The sequence below is a fragment of the Pristiophorus japonicus genome, chromosome 20 (genome assembly GCF_044704955.1).
Source record: "Pristiophorus japonicus isolate sPriJap1 chromosome 20, sPriJap1.hap1, whole genome shotgun sequence".
In the NCBI taxonomy this organism is placed as follows: domain Eukaryota; kingdom Metazoa; phylum Chordata; class Chondrichthyes; family Pristiophoridae; genus Pristiophorus; species Pristiophorus japonicus.
In genome coordinates this window covers 81,488,605-81,507,765 of record NC_091996.1, presented here as the reverse complement: position 1 = coordinate 81,507,765, position 19,161 = coordinate 81,488,605, and the positions used below count along the sequence as shown (strand labels likewise).

The following is a 19,161-nucleotide window of genomic DNA, read 5'->3' as shown; positions in this document are numbered from 1 at the left end:
CATTCGACAACAAACTCGTTTGTAACAGGTAATTGTCGGTTGAGCACATGATTTGACAACGAGACTTGTTGATCAAGCCTCATTGACAAAGGCAACAAAACTGGCCACCAGCATCAGGTGTCTCTCACTTGTTGATCCCAAATTTTCAGCAGCTGGGACAACATGAATTCAGATCCACCGAGATTTGAACTTGAATCACTGGATTCAGAATCCAGAGTGCTCACCATTACACCATGGAACCAACCATAGCAAAAAATTGGAAACTTTTCCCAAAACAACAAAACCATCTCCAACATTACAATTTGGCTCGGCCTTTTCTCATCCATAATGTCAGTTTCCCCTCTTTACGCTCTGCTAATTATTGATGCAGAGCAATTCACATAGATGCCGTCAACCATCAAAAGTCCTGTCATTATCCACAGCGGTTCCGGCAATTTTCTGATCGCAAAGCACTTTCAGTCCTTGTCCTTGTCCAGAAAATTACAGAGGAGGAAATTGGGGAGCTTAATCACATGGAAAGGAGAACATTTTTGATTTGTGCAGTTCCGGTCAGAGAAATGTTTGTAAAAGGAACTTTTTGCAGAGAGAGGGATTGAGCATTTCAGCTTGTTGCTGAACACTTCTCTCTGGGCACTGAGCTCAGCAGTAGTTTCTGTAGTGTAGTGGTTATCACGTTTGTCTCACACGCGAAATGACCTTAGTTTGATCCCAGGCAGAAATATTATTTTTGAAACAAAAACTTGTGTGCGATAAAATTGAACAAAAGCAGTCCGGGTCACATTGTCGCATGATGCAAGCTACCTCGGACCCGGGCCAAAGCTCCCCGGACACCGAGCACACGCTCAGGAAAACCCCGGAGGAGAGGATATCCCGGGCACTGGGCTTTCCAGCAGCACTGGGCTTTCCAGCAACACTGAACAAGCGCCCGGTCTGAAACTTTCCAGAGTAATAACTTGCAACTGGCGCATTCACCAGTCAGGATGGCCGAGCGGTCTAAGGTGCTGCGTTCAGGTTGTAGTTTCCTCTTGAGGCATGGGTTTGAAACCCACTACTGACATTAATTGTATTTAATTACAAACTCATTTGTTTTGACACCACTCTGAAGTGCATTGGGACATCCATCAAACTTCATAAAATTACTCCACTTCAACGACAAACGGTAATATCAAAGTTATTTCAGAAACAGCTCCGATCCCGGGTGGCTGTCGCGAAAGCAATGGTTTTGTGAAGTATTGAAAGGTGCCTTCGAAATATCTGGCACTGCTAATTTAAAAACACGGTTATAAGTTGTTTCAGTGCAAAAGAAGGCAGGCTCGAAGGGCCAAATGTCCGACTCCTGCTCCTGGTTCTTGTGTTCTTATGCAGAGCACAGAACAAATGATTAAATTATCAACTCTCCCTCAGTTCGCATTTCTTTCATTGTGCAAAAGAAGATTATGGGTTCATTAATAATGTTTTCCCGTGAAAACAACATAAGATTTAAGGAAAATTAATCACCCAACGTGGGGCTCGAACCCACGACCCTGAGATTAAGAGTCTCATGTTCTACCGACTGAGCTAGCCGAGCTTCTCAACATCTACCCTGTCAATCCCCTTCAAATATTGTCCGTTTCAATGAGATCACCTCTCATTCTTCTGAACTCCAGAGAGTATCGGCATATTCTACACAATCTCTCATCATAGGACAGTCCTCACATCCCAGGAATCAATCTGGTGAACCTCCGTTGCACCACCAAGGCAAGTATATCCTTCCTCAGATAAGGAGACCAAAACTGTGCGCAGTACTCCAGGTGTGGTCTCACCAGAGCCCTGTACAATTGTAGCAAGACTTCCTTACTCTTGTACTATGGGCTATATATTAGGTACTATGGGCTGAATATCCTGTTTTTCTGCTGATTCTACGGTTGTATAAAAATTTATTCAACTTTAACAGTCACTCGGCAAACTTATTTGTATTTCCTTCAGTGTGCAACACATGTGGATGGATTAATGATGATTGAAACAATTATTCAGTATCTCACAGACTTCAATTATTTTTGTCAACTTGCTCTGTAAAAATGCTTTCTCTGACCGGGAATCAAACCCAGACCACGGCAGTGAGAACACCAAATCCTAACCACTAGACTACCAGGGAACACTGCTTGCAGCCTCTGTGATAGCTTTAAATATAGTCAGCTTACAATCATAGCTGAGAATTGTGCGGTGACACGGGGTGTAACTGGATTTGCTGGGAGCAGTGTGGAGGCCCCGACCTGCGTGAGAACACCAGCGGCAGGTCGGGGCCATAAAAGGAGCGGTGAGCGGCGGCCTGGGAGCAGCGTGGTGGTGTACCACGGCAAGGTACAGCGCAAGCTGGTGCAGGAGGGCGACGGCAGCGAAGTGTGATGTCATCAAAGTCCAGGTCGGTGATTGGAGCGTGGGCAGGTACAGCAGGAGCAGCGAGAGACTGTGGAGGGATGTGATCGGGTCCCAGGGGCGGGGTGAGTTCAGGGCAAGGGGCCCAGGGGCAGCACGGGCCAGCCCACACTGCAATATGTGTGTACACCAGATACGTGCAGCAGAGCTGGTCTCCAGTTGTCTGGGCGTTCGAGCGGCGGAGAGGTGGAGCGAGCAGGGCCCTATAAAGGCCCAGCAGGAGTCGGGGATCGGCGGCAGTCGGAGGTGTAGCTGGAGGAGGAGCAGCGAGCAGCGAGCTACAGCTGGTGCAGGATCAAAAGTAAGAAAGAAGTTTAAAGTAATCGAAGGGTAACGTCACAATCAAGAGTGTTAGTGATTGGTTGGTTGAGTAGTGCGTAGTTTTCCTTTCGTTTTTCTTTCTTCTTGTTCTTAGCAGTAAGAAACCTTGTCATTGTTGAAAAATTAACTAATTTAAGGGTTAAGTCATGGCAGGAGAGCCCAGACCTGTGTCATGCTCCACCCGAGCTATGTGGGAAGACAGCGACGCTTCCAGCATCCCTGACGACTGCATGTGCAGGAAATGTATCCAGCTGCAGCTATGGCAGACCACATTGTGGCACTGGAGCTGCACATGGATTCACTCTGGAGCATCCGCGATGCTGAGGAAGTCGTGAATAGTATGTTTAGTGAGTTGGTCATACCACAGGTGAAGGTTACTCAGGCAGATAAGGAATGGGTGACCAAAAAAAAGAGCAGTGGAAGGAAGGTACTGCAGGTGTCCCCTGTAGCCATCTCTCTCCAAAACAGATACACCACCTTGGGTACTGTTGGGGGAGATCACTCATCAGGGGAAGGCAGCAGCAGCCGTCCATGGCACCAGGGTTGGCTCTGCTGCACAGGAGGGCAGGAAAAAGAGTGGGAGAGCTATAGTGATAGGGGATTCTATTGTAAGGGGAATAGTTAGGCGTTTCTGCGGGCGCAAACGAGACTCCAGGAAGGTATGTTGCCTCCCTGGTGCAAAGGTCAAGTATGTCTCGGAGTGGCTGAAGCGCATTCTGGAGGGGCAGGGTGAACAGCCAGCTGTAGTGGTGCATATAGATACCCACGATATAGATAAAAATGCGATGAGGTCCTACAAGCTCAGTTTAGGGATCTAGGAGTTAAATTAAAAAGTAGGACATCAAAGGTAGTAATCTCATGATTGCTACCAGTGCCACGTGCTAGTCAGAGTAGGAATTGCAGGATAGCTCAGATGAATACATGGCTTGAGGAGTGGTGCAGAAGAGAGGGATCCAAATTCCTGGGACATTGGAGCTGGTTCTGGGAGAGGTAGGACCAGTACAAACCAGACAGTCTGCACCTGGGCAGGATTGGAACCAATGTCCTAGGGGCAGTTTTTGCTAGTGCTGTTGGGAAGAGTTTAAACTAATATGGCAGGGGGATGGGAAGCTATGGAGGGAGACAGAGGGAAGTAAAATGGGGCAGAAGCAAAAATAGAAAGAAGAAAAGTAAAAGTGAAGGACAGAGAAACCCAAGACAAAAATCAAAAAGGGCTACATTACAGTAAAAGTCTAAAGAGACAAAGTGTGTTAAAACGACAACCTGAAAGCTCTGTGCCTCAATGCGAGGAGTATTCATAATAAGGTGGACGAATTGACTGCGCAGGCAGCTATTAATGAATATGATATAATTGAGATTATGGAGACATGACTCCAGGTTGATCAAGGTTGGGAACTCAACATCCAGAGGTATTCAACATTCAGGAAGGATAGACAGAAAGGAAAAGGAGGTGGGGTAGCGTTGCTGGTTAAAGAGAAAATTAATGCAGTAGTAAGGAAGGACATTAGCTTGGATGATGTGGAATCTGTATAAAATTAGATTTTTAGTGCCAGAACGATGGTTCAGCAGTAATTAGAACGTACTACACCATCAAAAACACAGTTACGTCTCTTTCAACAAGGCTTGACTATTTCCGGGGCTTTTAAGAGAGATATAACAGCATAAAGTTTAATTTATGTCAGCAAGTTGAATTGATTGCCGGCTGTGGGGAGTTTAACAGCGAGTCCTGGGGAGGAACAAGGAATGACTGGCAACTCCTGGATTTCCACCTGTAACTGCGCATGTGCTTACTCCGGACATTGCTCTCAGATTCACAGTTGTAATGATGACAAATGCTGAGAGCAAATCCCAGGCCATTACTCCAAAACTGGGTTTCAGAAGCGAGAATCGTAAAATCGTAGAATAGTAGAGAACAGGAGGAGGCCAATCGGTGCATCGAATCTGTGCCGGCAAATATTTCCATTCTATTCAAACACTGTGACTCTTGCTCTTTTCCTCAAGTGGTGTGAGTGCACTCGGCTTTTAATTCATATAATGAATAAATCACAATCCAACAACGAATGGTGTCACTAACAAAACACTAAGCTGCAATGACTATACATTCAATCAGCGATATGATGAACTGTATCAGATCGGCACGGGATTCAATTGATAATGCGGATTCAGTCTCAGTAATCAAACCATTAAATGTGCTGCATAATAATAAACCGGGATCAAAATCAGAACTGTAATTTAACTATTCAGAAACAGTGACATAACTTAAAACGGGAAATGATGGAAAGTGCGGCAGCTGAATCAGATTGTATTATCAATGCTTCTGTCAGTTAACTGTTCTGACTCATTTGTACAATTAAATAATCAACTGTATAATGCAGAAATTGCCTAATTTGTGTGAGATCATGGAACAGTTTCTCAGCCGAAACTCGGACTCAGAATTTACAACAAAGTATCCCCTTTAAAGTGAGAGAATAAGTAGTATGGCTGGTCCCATCGCCTGACAGAAGAGTCAGATCTAAATACGACTGCTGAAATGGAACTAATAATGACAAATGAAAGACACAGCATCCATTGAACTGCTAGCAATGAATGGGAGTTCACATCAGTGCAGCATGGACCAGAATCAAACACACACAGGAGCGATTCTCAAAACAACAGAGAGGCAGGAGAAAGGAAGGAAGAAAGAGTACTGAAGGAAGTGGTCCTAGAAATAGTGGATGCATTGCTGGTCATTTTCCAACAGTCTATCGACTCTGGATCAGTTCCTATGGACTGGAGGGGAGCTAATGTAACACCACTTTTTAAAAAAGGAGGGAGAGAGAAAACGGGTAATTATAGACCGGTTAGCCTGACATCAGTCGTGGGGAAAATGTTGGAATCAATCATTAAGGACGAAATAGCAACGCATCTGGAAAGCAGTGATAGGATGGGTCCAAGTCAGCATGGATTAATGAAAGGGAAATCAGGCTTGACGAATCTTCTGGAATTTTTTGAGGCAGTAACGAGCAGAGTGGACAAGAGAGAACCAGTGGATGTGGTGTATTTGGACTTTCAAAAGGCTTTTCACAAGGGCCCACCCAAGAGATTGGTGTGCAAAATCAAAGATCATGGTATTGGGGGTAATGTACTGATGTGGATAGAGAACTGGTTGGCAGACAGGAAGCAGAGAATAGGGATAAACGGGTCCTTTTCAGAATGGCAGGCAGTGACTAGTGGAGTGCCGCAGGGCTCAGTGCTGGGACCCCAGCTCATTACAATATACATCAACGATTTAGATGAAGGAATTGAGTGTAATATCTCCAAGTTTGCAGATGACACTAAACTGGGTGGCAGTGTGAGCTGTGAGGGGGATGTTAACAGGCTGCAGGGTGACTTGGACAGGTTAGGTGAGTGGGCAAATGCATGGCAGATGCAGTATAATGTGGATAAATGTGAGGTTATCCACTTTGGGGGTAAAAACACGAAGGCAGAATATTATCTGAATGGCAGCAGATGAGGAAAAGGGGAGGTGTAACGAGACCTGGGTGTCATGGTTCATCAGTCATTGTAAGTTGGCATACAGGTACAGCAGGCGGTGAAGAAGACAAATGGTATGTTGGCCCTCATAGCTAGGGGATTTGAGTACAGCAGCAGGAAGGTCTTACTGCAGTTGTACAGGGTCTTGGTGAAGCCTCAACTGGAATATTGTCTTCAATTTTATCTTCTAACCTAAGGAAGGACGTTCTTGCAATTGAGGGAGTGCAGCGAAGGTTCTACAGACTGATTCCCGGGATGGCTGGACTGACATATGAGGATAGACAGGATCAACTGGGCCTTTATACACTGGAGTTTAGAAGGATGAGAGGGGATCTCATAGAAACATGTAAGATTCTGACGGGACTGGGCAGGTTAGATGCGGGAAGAATGGTCCCGATGTTGGGGAAGTCCAGAACCAGGGGACACAATCTTAGGATAAGAGGTAGGACATTTAGCACTGAGATGAGGAGAAACTTGTTCACTCAGAGAGTTGTTAACCTGTGGAATTCTGTATCGCAGAGAGTTGTTGAGGCCAGTTCATTGGATATATTCAAGAGGGAGTTAGATATGGCCCTTACGGCTAAAGGGATCAAGGGGTATGGAGAGAAAGCAGGAAAGGGGTACTGAGGGAATGATCAGCCATGATCTCATTGAATGGCAGTGCAGGCTCGAAGGGCTGAATGGCCTACTCCTGCACCTATTTTCTATGTTTCTATGTTTCTATCAATGAATGAATGAATTGCCGGAGTGCAGGCACCTTTCATGACCACAGGATGCCCCAAAGTGTTTTCAGACATCGATGTATTTTTGAAGTTTATTCGTTGCTATACTGCAAGGAAAGTAATTGAATAAAAAGCTGGACACAGGGACTAAGAAGCCATTTACTGTTAATCTCGGGTTGTTGAAATACCGGCTGAAAGGAGGAACATACCAGAGACACCCACTGCAGCCAGCAGAGGATCATAAATCTTTTGGACATCAAAAATTGCCCATAGAATCTGGAGCTTGATGAGAAAACCAAGAGACATTTTCCCTTGCGATTAGAATCGATGAATCGATGGTTGGTATTAACGCTGGGAGCAATTCACCAATTGAGACAATGCGAAGATTCCCCTTATTTATAGGCGAGAGAATCCATCCAGTTATAACATCGCCCCTGCTGACTGGGTTTAGTTACAGTTACTGAACAAACAGATGATATCAACAACTTTCACAGCAAGACTTTTAATAACATGAGCACAATTCCCAATCAGATAATGCCCAGAAGACCCGGAGACAAAAGTCTCACATTCCTAAAAGAATGACATAATTGCCTTTTCTTAAAAAACTTATAAGGAAATACTGGGAATGGTAGAATCATAGAAAGTTACAGCACAGAGAGCAGCCATTGGGCCCACCGTGTCTATGTGGGCTGAAAAGGAGCTCTCCAGCCTAATCCCACTTTCCAGCTCTTGGTCCGTAGCCGTGTCGGTTACAGCACTTCACGTGTATAACCAAACACTTTGTAAATACGATGCGACTTTCTGCATTTACTACCATTCAGGCAGTGACCTCCAAACCCACACTAGTGTTTGGGTTCAGAAGTGTTCTTCACTAATCCTCTCTAATCCTTCAAATCTTTATTTAATTCTCTCCCGCTTGGTAATTTCCATCTCTGCTGAGGGAATTAGTTCCATCCTAACCCACTCTATCTCGGCCCCACATCATTTCATGCACCGCAATCAAATCTCCCCTCCACATTCTCTGTTCCACAGTAAACAACCGCAGGCTATCCAATCTTGTCTCATGGCTAAAATTGTCCGGTCCTGGCAAAATCCTTGTGAATCTCCGTTGTACCCTTTGCAGTTCAATTAACATTTCCTGTGATTTGGTGACCAGAACAGTGCTCAGTACTCTCGCTTTGGCCTAACTACAGTTTTAAACAGTTCAAGCATAATAGAAACATAGAAAATAGGTGCAGGTGCAGGCCCTTCGAGCCTTCACCACCATCCAATATGATCATGGCTGATCATGCAACTTCAGTTCCCCATTCCTGCTTTCTCTCCACACCACTTGATCCCTTTAGCCGTAAGGGCCGCATCTAACTCCCTTTTGAACACATCGAATGAACTGGCCTCAACAACTTTCTGTGGTGGAGAATTCCATAGGTTCACACTTCTCTAAGTGAAGAAGTCTCTCCTCATCTCAGTCCTAACTGGCTTACCCCTTATCCTTAGACTGTGACTCCTGGTTCTGGACTTCCCCAACATTGGGAACATTCTCCCTGCATCTAACCTGTCCAATCCCATCAGAATTTTATATGTTTCTATGAGATCCCCTCTCATTCTTCTAAATTCCTGTGAATATAAGCCTAGTCGATCCAGTCTTTCTTCATATGTCAGTCCTGCCATCTCGGGAATCAGTCCGGTGAACCTTCGCTGCACTCTCTCAACAGCCCTTCCGCAGGTTAAGAGATCAAAGGTGTTTTAGGAGATCAAAGGCGTGTCCTCACAAAGGCCCTGTACAACTGCAGTAAGACCTCCCTGCTCCTATACTCAAATCCTCTCGCTCTGAAGGCCAACATGCCATTTAACTTCTTCACTGCCTGCTATACCTGCATGCCAACTTTCAATGACTGATGTACCATGACACCCAGGTCTCATTGCACCTCCCCTTTTCCTAATCTTTCACAATCCAGGTAATATTCTGCCTTCCTGTTTTTGCCACCAAAGTGGGTAACCTCACATTTATCCACATTATACTGCATCTGCCATGCATTTGCCGACTCACCTAACCTGTCCAATTCACCCTGCAGCCTCTTAGTTTCCTCCTCACAGCTCACACTGCCACCCAGCTTAGTGTCATCTGTAAACTTGGAGATATTACATTCAATTCCTTCGTCTAAATTCTTAATGTACATTTTAAAGAGCTGGGGTCCCAGCACTAAACCTTGCGATACCCCACTAGTCACTGCCTGCCATTTTGAAAAGAACCTGTTTATTCCTGCTCTTTGCTTCCTGTCTGCCAATCAGTTCTCTATCAACGTCAATACATTACCCCAATACCATTTATTTAATTTTGCACATTAATCTCTTATGTGGGACCTTGTCAAAAGCTGTTTGAAAGTCCACATCCAAATATACTGGTTCTCCCTTGTCCACTCTACTGGTTACATTCTCAAAAAATTCTCGAAGATTTGTCAAGCATGATTTCCCTTTCATAAATCCATGCTGACTTGGATGGATCCTGTCACTGCCTTCCCGATGCACTGCTATTACATCTTTAATAATTGATTCCAGCATTTTCCCCACTACCGATGTCAGGCTAACCAGTCTATAATTTCCTGTTTTCTCTCTCCCTCCTTTCTTAAAAAGTGGGGTTATATTAGCTACCCTCTAATCCATAGGAACTGATCCAGAGTCTATAGAATGTTGGAAAATGATCATCAATGCATTCACTATTTCTAGGGCCACTTCCTTAAGTACTCTGGGTGCAGACTATCAGGCCCTGAGGATTTATTGGCCTTCAATCGCATCTATTTCGCTAACACAATTTCCTGACTAATAAGGATTTCCTTCAGTTCCTCCTTCTCGCAAGACGCTCGGTCCTCTAGTATTTACGGAAGGCTATATGTGTCTTCCTTCGTGAAGACGGAACCAAAGTATTTGTTCAATTGGTCTGCCATTTCCTTGTTCTCCATTATAAATTCACATGATTCCGATTGCAAGGGACATAGAAACATAGAATCACAGAAACATTGAAAATAGGTGCAGGAGTAGGCCATCCGGCCCTTCGAGCCTGCACCACCATTCAATAAGATCATGGCTGATCATTGCATCAGTACCCCGTTCCTGCTTTTTCTCAATACCCCTTGATCCCTTTAGCCGCAAGGACCATATCTAACTCCGTCTTGACTTCACTAATCTTTTTCGCTTCACATATCTATAGAAGCTTTTGCAGTCAGTTTTTATGTTCCCATACTCTTATTTTCCCCTTCCAAATTAAATCCTTATCCTCCTCTGCAGAATTCTAAATTTCTCCCAGTCCTCAGGTTTGCTGCTTTTTCTGGCCAACTTAAATGCCCCTTCCGTGGATTTAACACTATTCCTAATTTCCCTTGTTAGTCACGGTTGAGCCACCTTCTCCATTTTATTTTTGCTCCAGACAGGGATGTACAATTGTTGAAGTTCATCCATGTGATCTTTAAATGTTTGCCATTGTCTATCCACTGTCAACTCTTTAAGTTTCATTCGCCAGTCTATTCTAGCCAATTCATGTCTCATACCATCGAAGTTACCTTTCCTTAAGTTCAGGACCTGAGTCTCTGAATTAACTGTGCCACTCTCCATCTTAATAAAGAATTCTACCATATTATGATCACTCTTCCCCAAGGGGCCTCGCACAACAATATTGCTAATTAGTCCTTTCTCATAACACATCACCCAGTTGAGGATGGCCAGCCCTCGAGTTGGTTCCTCGACATATTAATCTAGAAAACCATCTCTAAAACACTCCACGAAATGCTCCTCCACCGTATTTCTACCAGTTTGGTTTGTCCAATCTATATGCAGATTAAAGTCGCCCATGATTGCATGCATCCCTAATTTCTTGTTTGATGCTGTCCCCAACCTCACTACTGCTGTTTGCTGGTCTGTACACAACTCCCACTCACGTTTTCTGCTCTTTGGTATTCCACATTTGTGCTCCTAATACAAAATGTTAAATTCTGAATTAATGTTTGTTTTGGATATTAGATGTGATTCCAATTTTGATGCTTTGCCCTTGGATTCCCGATGGAATTCCCGACCCAACATTCAAAATCTTCCACAATGATAAAAATTCCATGGTTATTTATAACTGAAAAAACATGTTTCCTTATATTATTTCAGTTTCTACATTATTCCTGTCCCAATCTATATTTCGCTCTCTGTAAAATAATTAAAACGTGAAGGATAATCAGTGTATTTTACTTCCCAATTTGCAATCTGTGAATTGTTCAATGTGATTGGCTGCTGAGCCAGCTTCATGACATCACTGTTGCTGGAGTCTGGAGATCCCCTATACTTGCCCTCAAATGTAAGTTACTATCAGCAGGGTGATATTGATACCACAGGAATCACTGGATCTTTGTGGGCAGCATTGTTCGAGGTCAGCGGTGAGCACCATCACGTTTCCACTGACCGCAAAATCTGGGCGATTATAGTTTGAATCATATTATTCCACTATTTACAGTAAGAGCAGCATTGTTCCAACTGTAACCTGTAAGGTAATTGAGAAATTGTGGGGTAAAATGAATGATATTAAGGGGACATTCTCCGCCGTTGTATTCTTGGTGCAGCACATGACACGTGAACATGAATTTCCAATTGCCGCGTGTAGAATCAGAGAATGGTTACAGCACAGAAGGAGGACATGCGGCCAGTCTAGCCTGTGCCAGATCTCTGCAAGGGCACTTCAGCTATTCCCACTCCCCACCCTTTCCCCTGAGCCCGAGATGTTGTTTCCTTCAGAAGAGCATAGGATGTCAGTTACTCGGCTCCTGGAATGTTAATCCATCGGGAATCCAAGGGCAAAGCATCAAAATTGGAATCACATCTAATATCCAAAACAAACATTAATTCAGAATTTAACATTTTGTATTAGGAGCACAAATGTGGAACAATATTTCTACATGAGATAATGTAAACTAGTTGTAATTTTAAATGTATATGCGACAGGCTCGCTGGGGAGATGGTGGAAGCAGTGAGAGTTGACTCATTCAGAGGCAAGTTCGATAAATATGCTTCAAAAATTACCTTTCCAGGATAGAGTGTATGTGTATTTCCCCTCGCCCCACACCAAACCTACGTCCTTCTGTGACCGCCCTGGAACACTCTCTCTCCCGACTCTCTTACAACTGCACTTACGAGATCCCAACTGTCCAGCCTTCGGCCCTCCATTCACCACGATATTTCTGCAGCTACCGATCTGCTCAACCACACCCTCACCACCACATTTGTTGGCCCAGTCCCGATTAAAACAATCAGTCTCTCTCTCACACTGGCTGTTCCCCCTGGTGCAGTACCCAACTTCACTCCCTTAAGTCAAAGAGACACATACTTAAACGGATATGGCGGACAACTGGTTTAGCCATTCACCGCCAATAATAATGTATTATTGTGTCCTGCTCCTGTCTGACAAAATTTCTCCCTACTCCAGAATCATTCTGGAATGCAAAGATCAACCCAGCTTCCATTGTCTAGTGCTAACCATCTTCTTAAACCCTCTCCCCAGTCTCCTTCATCCTCACCTCCCACAACAATATTAGGAGCTCATGCACTTCTTTGTCTCTAAGATTGAGACCATCCAATCAGCTGCCTCTGCCACTTTGCTTCCTTCCCCGAGGCCACCGTGACAAACTTCCTCTAAGGATCGCCCTGCCCTAGCCCGGGACTTGCATATGTTTCCACTTTCTCTCCAATCTCCCCTCATGACTGATCTGTGCTGAAATTGTTCATGTATCACTTCCTGCTCCCTCGACCCTATTACCACCAAACTGCTTACCACCCAACATTCCTTCCTGCCTCCCATGTTAATGGACACAGTTAATGGTTCTCTCTCCTCGCGCTCTATCCCCCTCTCCTTCAAACCTGCTGTGATCAACCCTCGCCTCAAAAAAGCAAATCGTTTGACCACTCTGTCCTTGGAAACTGCCGCCCCGTGTCCATCCGCCCTTTCCTCGCCAATGTCCTTCAATGTGTTGTCGCCTCACAAATCCGTGTGCATCTTTCCCACTTCCATGTTCGATTCTGTCCACTCAGGTTTCTGCCCATGCCACATTACCGAAACAGCTCATCATGGTCAGAAATGTCATCCTACATGACTGTGACAAAGATAAGCTATCCCTCCTCATCCTTCTTGACATATCTGCATTCTTTCACACTGCTGACCACTCCATTCTCCTTCAACGCCACTCCAAAGTCATCCAGCTGGGTGGGACTGCACTCAGCTTGTTCATTCTTATCTTTCTAATCTTAGCCAGAGAATCTCCTGCAAAGGCTTCTCTTCCCACTCCCGCATTGTTACATCTGGTGTCCTCCATGGATTTATCCTTGGCCACCTCCTATTTCTCATCTGCATGCTACCCCTTGGCGATATCATCCGAAAACACAGCGTCAGTTTCCCCATGTACGCTGATGACACTCAGCTCGAAGTCACCACCACTTCCCTTGACCCCTCCAAAGACTCTAAATTTTCAGACTGTGGTCCGACATCCAGTTCTGGATGAGTAGACAATTTCTCCCATAAAATATTGGGAAGCTGTTGCCTTTGGTCCCTGCCACAAACTGCGTTCTCCAGCCACTTACACCATCACTCTCCCCACCTTCTGTCTGAGGCTCAATCACAATGTTTGCAACCTTGCTGGTATATGTGACCCTGAGATGAGCTTCTGAACATATGCCGTTCCATAACTAATACTGCTTTTTTCCACCTCCATAACATCGCCCGTCTCCACTCCTGCCTCAGCTCAACTGCTGCTGAAACCCTCACTCATTCCTTTGTTACCTGTAGAATTGACTGTTCCAATGCACCCCTGCCCAGCCACATTCTCCCCTACGTAAATTTGAGCTGATCCAAAACTCGGCTGCCCTGTCAGAACTTGCACCAAGTTCACCCATCCCCCTGTACTTGCTGACCTACATTGTCTCCCCGTTAAGTAACGCCTCTATTTCAAAATATTGTTGTTAAACCCCTCCCTTTCTCTGTAAACTTCCCCAGCCCGACAACCCCCCAAGATATGTGCACTGCTCTAATTCTGCACTCTTGAGCATCCCTGATTTTAATCGCTCAAACATTGGTGGCCGTGCCTTCTGTTACCTGGGCCCTGAGCTCTGGAATTCACTGCCGAACCCTCTCCGCCTCTCGACCTCGATTTCCACCTTTAAGACGCTCCTTCAAACCGACCTTTTTGACGAAGCTTTGGTCGTCTGCTGCACTTTACCCTTATGTGTCTGGACATTATTTTTTTGTATTATAATACACCTGCGGAGCACCTTGGAAAGCTTCACTGTGTTAAAGACGAGATATAAATACCTTGTTGCTGCAGTTGTAATTGGAGACATGTCATGTGGTAAAAGTAGCTGCTTCGAGGGAACACGTGACGTTGGATCTGTACTTCCCAATGCTCGCCACCAGGGGGCTTCTCTTCCACTCATGCCTGGCTCGATGGTACACTGTTGGCAGCGATTGATTGCTCTGATTAGACAACGACGCAATCATCATTACATCGTGCGACAACCCGGAAGCTACAAGGTAAATTTGATGAACTATAGTATTTTTATTCATCCAGTAACTCCTATGATACTATTGCGTAGATTACAAACATTTGATAGCCAGGTTTGGGTTGTGACATTGTACAGGTGCGTTCAATGCCTTGAACCAATGACCATTGTCGATCTATGAGCACAGAGAGTGGGTGTTGTTAGCTTACAATCCCATCCTAAGGGCACCATCAATTGTCCCATTCCTCTTACTGCCAGGCCTCTTCTATCCCATCCCCACCTCGGAACAGTAAGTTCAGCTGTATCACTCCAACAACTAACTCGTACACTCTGCAATTCAATCCTGCAAATACCCCCCATTTCTTTCTCCCGCTGGCTCACGTATAGGTGAAGCTCACAATTCTCCATTCATTATTTTAGGGTTTGTTCTAAAATCAGGTTCTGGTTTGAACCGTGTTTCATTTGGTCCCATTGTGTCTCGTATTTTGCGATAATTTACCGATTCCTCTGATTACAAATCTCCACGTATCTCCATCACCGATAATATGAAATGGTTCCATCACTTGATGAAATGCCAAGCAGCAAAATTCTTGGTGCATCTCATGTTATTGTGAAGAACGATATTATCCCTGTTATAGATCCGACTCTGTCATGTCTTTGAAAACACAGCAAACTACTGTATGTAGCCGCTGTTTGTGAATAATGTTCCTATTTTCCTCTTGCTCACAGTTAATGTGGTGACGATTGTGATCCTGTCTCGGGGAAAGTGTGGTCTCTCCAAATGTGTCACTCACTACCTGGTGGCCATGGCAGCGGTGGATCTACTGGTCGTGATCATCGATCTGATACTGAGGCAGATTCTATTGTTTATCGGGATCAATTTATTTTTCTGTTGCACGTTAGAATGTGTAATATCCACGCTATCCTGCTTTATGTAGCCACAGATTGTTCTGTCTGGTTCACGGTCACTTTCACCTTCGATCGGTTTGTGGCCATTTGTTGCCAGAAGCTGAAATTGAAATATTGCATGGAGCAAACAGCGACTGTGGTTCTAGGAACAGTGACAGTGCTGAGCTGTCTGAGGAACATTTTTTGGTATTTTCTGTATACAAGTGAATATTGGCTGTCCAACAGTCCATGGTTTTGCAGTGTGACAATTGGTGTATCTCGTTCGCTGGTCTGGACTATCATTGAATTAATGCATTACATTTTAACACCTTTTATTCTATTTATTTTGATTCGACTGTTCAATGCTTTAACAGTCAGACACATTTTAGTGTCCAGCAGAGCCCGCAGTAGACTCCGGGGTCGGAGCAGTGGCGAGAGCCCCAGTGACCCAGAGATGGAGACTGTAGGAAATCGATGATTGTACTGTTTGTTATATCGGGGAATTTCATCCTGTTATGGGTGGTGTTCATGGTCTGTTCTATATTGAGACGATTGGATTACTTGGGATACTCTGTTTCTCTGCCCATGTTTGTATCGGAAATCAGCTTCATGCTCCAGCTCCTGAGTTGCTGCACGAACACTTTTATTTACGCAGTGACCCAGAAGAAATTCAGAGAGGATTTGAGGAATGTAGTCACATATCCTTTCACAATGATGCTCAAGTTAATTCGATGAGAAGGTTTCATATTTTTTCATATCATATATTGTTATGTCATATTCTGTTAATTTCACTGTCGGCTTTATGTAATTTATATTTTATGAAACATATCTCAAGCTGTTTGAATCTTAACAGTAAGTTAATATCATAGTAGGGTCCTTGCAGACATGTGTTCCCCCAGGGCAGCACGTTACCCAAGAGCGGATTGATGCCTCAGACAGTCAGGGGCTGAGCTTGGTATCCAGGGGTATATTGGCAATGGGAGCCTTGTGCCATTATTTTACACATTAGACCATTAGTTCACCATTTCCCCTCAGTCAGGGGGAATACAGTTTCTCAGTGTTGAAAACTTTCTCGGATCTCTGCTGATCTTTGAAGAAAGACTTTTTTGAAAATCAGGTCATACACCAGAAAAAAATCAAGGTGGAAGAAGACTGTGCAGGAGATTAATCTCTGCATCCTCACTGGGATAGATACAGAAACAGAATCAATGTTTGTACTTCAACTTGTAATCAAAAGTTTTTGTTAGATCTTTATTTTAGTGACAGTTTCCAAACTGATGTTGAACTGCTTACACTGGACTCTATCCCTCTCAGTGTTCTGTATGTTTTACCTATTGTGCAATAAAGCAGATTGTACATCGAACAAAAAAACACTTTGCCCAGTGATACATTCGTCCAGCGTTAGATAGTCCCTAATGCTTCTCGGCCCGATCAGAAGGTAATGTCATTGCTGCAATCCTGCTCCCGGTACAGCACCCTCCCATCTCCCGGTACAGCTCACTCACTGATCCTGGTACAGCTCTCTCACTGATCCCAGTACAGCTCGCTCACTGATCCCGGTACAGCTCACTCACTGATCCCAGTACAGCTCGCTCACTGATCCTGGTACAGCTCACTCACTGATCCCGGTACAGCTCACTCACTGATCCTGGTACAGCTCACTCACTGATCCTGGTACAGCACACTCACTGATCCCAGTACAGCTCACTCACTGATCCTGGTACAGCTCACTCATTAGTCCCAGTACAGCTCACTCACTGATCCCGGTACAGCTCACTCACTGATCCCGATACAGCTCACTCACTGATCCCGGTACAGCTCACTCACTGATCCTGGTACAGCTCGCTCCCTGATCCTGGTACAGCTCACTCACTGATCCTGGTACAGCTCACTCACTGATCCCGGTACAGCTCACTCACTGATCCCGGTACAGCTCACTCACTGATCCTGGTACAGCTCGCTCCCTGATCCTGGTACAGCTCACTCACTGATCCTGGTACAGCTCACTCACTGATCCTGGTACAGCTCACTCACTGATCCTGGTACAGCTCACTCACTGATCCTGGTACAGCTCGCTCCCTGATCCTGGTACAGCTCACTCACTGATCCTGGTACAGCTCACTCACTGATCCTGGTACAGCTCGCTCCCTGATCCTGGTACAGCTCACTCACTGATCCCAGTACAGCTCACTCACTGATCCCGATACAGCTCACTCACTGATCCCGGTACAGCACACTCACTGATCCTGGTACAGCTCACTCACTGATCCCGGTACAGCTCACTCACTGATCCCGGTACAGCTCACTCACTGATCCCAGTACAGCTCACTCACTGATCCCGGTACAGCTCACTCACTGATCCTGGTACAGCTCACTCACTGATCCTGATACAGCTCACTCACTGATCCTGGTACAGCTCACTCACTGATCCTGGTACAGCTCACTCACTGATCCTGGTACAGCTCACTCACTGATCCTGGTACAGCTCACTCACTGATCCTGGTACAGCTCACTCACTGATCCTGGTACAGCTCACTCACTGATCCTGGTACAGCTCACTCACTGATCCCAGTACAGCTCACTCACTGATCCCGGTACAGCTCACTCACTGATCCCGGTACAGCTCACTCACTGATCCCGGTACAGCTCACTCACTGATCCCGGTACAGCTCACTCACTGATCCCGGTACAGCTCACTCACTGATCCCAGTACAGCTCACTCACTGATCCCGGTACAGCTCACTCACTGATCCTGGTACAGCTCACTCACTGATCCCGGTACAGCTCACTCACTGATCCCAGTACAGCTCACTCACTGATCCTGGTACAGCTCACTCACTGATCCCGGTACAGCTCACTCACTGATCCCAGTACAGCTCACTCACTGATCCTGGTACAGCTCACTCACTGATCCTGGTACAGCTCACTCACTGATCACGGGACAGCTCACTCACTGATCCTGGTACAGCTCACTCACTGATCACGGGACAGCTCACTCACTGATCCTGGTACAGCTCACTCACTGATCCCAGTACAGCTCACTCACTGATCCTGGTACAGCTCACTCACTGATCTTGATACAGCTCGCTCACTGATCCTGGTACAGCTCACTCACTGATCCTGGTACAGCTCACTCACTGATCCCGGTACAGCTCACTCACTGATCCTGGTACAGCTCACTCACTGATCCCGGTACAGCTCACTCACTGATCCCGATACAGCACACTCACTGATCCTGGTACAGCTCACTCACTGATCCCGGTACAGCTCACTCACTGATCCTGGTACAGCTCACTCACTGATCCTGGTACAGTTCACTCACTGATCCCGGTACAGCTCACTCACTGATCCCGGTACAGCTCACTCACTGATCCTGGTACAGCACACTCACTGATCCTGATACAGCTCACTCACTGATCCCGGTACAGCTCACTCACTGATCCTGGTACAGCTCACTCACTGATCCTGGTACAGCTCACTCACTGATCCCGGTACAGCTCACTCACTGATCCTGGTACAGCTCACTCACTGATCCTGGTACAGCTCACTCACTGATCCTGGTACAGCTCACTCACTGATACTGGTACAGCTCACTCACTGATCCTGGTACAGCTCACTCACTGATCCTGGTACAGCTCACTCACTGATCCTGGTACAGCTCACTCACTGATCCTGGTACAGCTCACTCACTGATCCTGGTACAGCTCACTCACTGATCCTGGTACAGCTCACTCACTGATCCTGGTACAGCTCACTCACTGATCCTGGTACAGCTCACTCACTG

General features: G+C 45.5%; 1 protein-coding gene and 1 non-coding gene across 2 annotated transcripts in view; both read right to left on the bottom strand.

Annotated features, from left to right (window-relative positions):
* Positions 1-19,161, bottom strand: part of LOC139232979 (probable G-protein coupled receptor 139) — a gene marked incomplete at its 5' end in the record, with an annotated part of 82,148 nt that overhangs the window by 32,921 nt on the left and 30,066 nt on the right. The gene's annotated exons all lie outside the window — the stretch shown is intronic.
* trnak-cuu (transfer RNA lysine (anticodon CUU)) lies at positions 1,495-1,567 on the bottom strand. The gene has a single exon. It is a non-coding gene; the product is annotated as a tRNA-Lys (tRNA).